At 44.3% G+C, this 3,192-nt stretch overlaps 1 non-coding gene across 1 annotated transcript; it reads right to left on the bottom strand.

Moving 5' to 3' along the window:
- Positions 1–451: 451 nt before the first annotated feature.
- TRNAV-CAC (transfer RNA valine (anticodon CAC)) lies at positions 452–525 on the bottom strand. The gene has a single exon. It is a non-coding gene; the product is annotated as a tRNA-Val (tRNA).
- Between the last annotated feature and the right edge of the window lie 2,667 nt (positions 526–3,192).

The following is a 3,192-nucleotide window of genomic DNA, read 5'->3' as shown; positions in this document are numbered from 1 at the left end:
TCCGTTCGTGGTCGCCACTCACCCAGACGGAGGCCAGGGAGCATTTGGTTACTGGGTCTTTTCGATGGGAGATGGTAGCTCGGGATATTTTCAACCGGTTTGGATGGCGGTCATGCAATAGGATAGGCACTTAGATTTCCTATCTATTTTTTAGCCAGCCGGTTGTGGCGTCTTTTCTCGGCTAGTTGGTGTTTCTAGCCTCTTTTTGGCTCTGTGTGAGCTGTCTGTGCTTTATTATTTTTTGAAGACCTTTGAAACCATGTTGACACTATTTTATTTGGTTAATAAGAGGGCCGTATGCATCTTTCTGCATGCAGAGGCCGGGGAATAACCCCTTTTCCAAAAAAAATGAAATTGATTCTTGAAGCATCATCCTGGTGCTGCACTTTTACAACTATTTTTGTCCAATGTGCATCTTCATCGGTACTTTTAACAAATAAAAAAAAATAGTTGTCTGAGCCCAGGTTCGAACTGGGGACCTTTAGTGTGTGAGACTAACGTGATAACCAACTACACCACCCAGACTTCTTTGGCAGAGCTTTCACGGTTTGTTATTTAAACGTTGATTCTCGTAGTCTGGCAGAGACAAAGCAGCCGTCGTCGACGATTTTTCTGACAGCAAACATGGTGTTGTGAAATTACGGAACAGAATTCCACTGTGACCTTTCCTGTGGTGAAAGTATTTTTCTTTTTTTGCGGGGGAAGGTGAAAGTATTTTTCAAGAAGGAAAGACACTCCTACCCATACTCTGCTCGGCAAATCGGGGCAATCACTGTGCATACACCTTCTACAGGCGTTGTGCGCTTTGAAGAGGTTTCCTAGTAGGATTACACGGCATTTCGATCGTAAGAGCTCGTGGTTCCAATTTTAACTCTAGGTTGCAACAACTGCTCGATGATCGCATACCTTCCTTAGAGCAACTCTAGCAGACTCCTTAAATCACATTGGAGGCGAAGGTGCGGTAGGTACTCTTAGAGGACCTATCCACGGTGGTAATTTCTCTGCCACAAAGAAATTCAAGAATATTGGATCGAAATAAAGAAGAAAAGTATAACAGGGTTAATATTTCAGAAGTTAACACACTACGAAAAATATAGTAGGCTTTAACTGAACAATAGGCAAACAGGACTGTCAACTATAACAGGCCAACCTTCAATCATACAAACTACGTCTAAACCACCTCAGCTTGATTGTTTTTCTAAAATGGCATAACAAGAATCTTTTTGGTGTGCCATCCGTATGTACAATTGTAAATTTTCAAGTAATGGCAGAGAGGATGCTTATCCTCAAAATACATAGCAATAAGTAATGATTTTGCTTGACATAAAAACACAATACTATGCTCCTCATCTTATCTAGACAACTTTGCGTGAACATCGCTTATCTATAGTTCACTTGGTCGTTAAGCAGAAGTGATCGTTGCCGCAGGCAGCGCCATGAATATGAGGAAGACCAAACATGAATATGAGGAAGACCAAACGAACACGGGACTATGTGGTGATGAAATGAGAGACGCCATTTACTGAATTTAACGTGGATACAACACATCCACTTAGTAAACTAAATCACATCATGTGATGAATATTAATAGTAAGATAATTTCCTCCCCTGTTAATGTGGATAACTTTGAAAAAAATTGTTAGTTTTTCCCTTGCCAACAACCAGGATGACCGCAAAAGTATCCATAAAAATCAAACTTGACATAAAGTTTCACTTCATCACTAAACAAAGTGAACGACGTTGAAAGCAGCAGCATGACCAAGACCACCCAAAATTGTAATAACCATATACCGAGGAATCAAGTATAGTAATTCTCAAACTATTTGTCTGCACAGAGAAAATGAAGTAATTGAGAACAGATCTGGCTTCACTGAATGCTCTTCACCTTCTTTCTCAAGTACTCCTTCTGTAAAGAAATATAAGAGCATTTAGATCACTAATGCTCTTATATTCTTTTACAGAGGGATAACACCAATACCAGAAACCGATGAGATGAGCAGACACACGGAAAGACAAAAGGAGAAGCTCAGCTCAGCTGCACTGCAACTTCAGCTCAGCTCAAAGTTACTACAAGTGAGCGGATTGTCCAGATAACCACTAGAAATTGCCTACAATGCTATACAACTCATGTTCTAACACGACCTGCCGCTCTGTTTAATCACCTAGGAAACAGTCACCATGTTAAAGGCATCTTGCATCATGGCTTCACCTCAGGAGGCCGACAGCGGGATTGGTCTCACAGCACCCTGAATGCGACGGAACGCGGTCTTTATCCTCTCTTTCAGCGCAGCATTCGGGCACTCAACATCATCGCTCCTCCCATCCAAGTAGGCGATATCTCCATCGACAGTTATAACAAGCACCCCTTCCTCCGCCACTTTAACGTCACCGAAGACCGACACCATTAGAGCAAACACCACCTTCTGCGCAACCATCTCCGTTTCCTCTTCCATCGGAACGGCCTTTGGTCCCTCACGCCCTATGTTCAAGATCATGGCCACCACGGAATCAGACACCATGTCGCTTATGGGATCAGAGGACCACTGTGGCGTCACGTAGCTCTCTGAATCCAGGCGGATGGTCACCCTCTCATGAACAATCAGTGTTGGAACATTGGCTTCGTCGGTTGATGATTCCACGCTCTCGTATATTTGCCTCAGTCTGTACTTGATGACTTCAAAAGAACCGGAATATGGGACGGCGAGCCGCTGAGTAATGTTGGCGGTAGATAGCTGTGTGTGCACCCGGAGGTCCTCAGGAGCCATAATCTGGTACGTGAAGCCCTTCTTCACAAGCAAGCCACTGACCGAATCTCCCACTTCTGGCACCTTTTCTGCCAATCTGCCAATTGCCTTGGCCGTCTTACAGCTGCACTGGTTGGCAGTTCTTGGGAGACACGATCTGTGTGTCTGTTCACTCGAACTGAGTGATCAGCTTCTGTCTGAGCCTCCCCATCTCATTTGCTTCCCCGTGTACAAGAATAATGTTGGCTGGGCGAAGCTCGCCCAGGAAGCCGCTCGTCTGTGGGAAATCCGCGTGAGCTGAAAAGGAGATGTAGAAGATCTGCATATTGAGAGGAGCAGTGAGCCCATTTACTAGCTGCACTTTTCTCGGCTCAGTGATGATCTCCTTTGCGAGGGAGCCAGCAACAGCATAACCTGGAATAACACATGTGTTCTTATCTGTGCACCA

Source organism: Triticum aestivum, chromosome 4A, assembly GCF_018294505.1.
Source record: "Triticum aestivum cultivar Chinese Spring chromosome 4A, IWGSC CS RefSeq v2.1, whole genome shotgun sequence".
In the NCBI taxonomy this organism is placed as follows: Eukaryota; Viridiplantae; Streptophyta; class Magnoliopsida; order Poales; family Poaceae; genus Triticum; species Triticum aestivum.
Note: the sequence above shows the minus strand (reverse complement) of the source record. Positions and strands in the feature narration are given on the sequence as shown.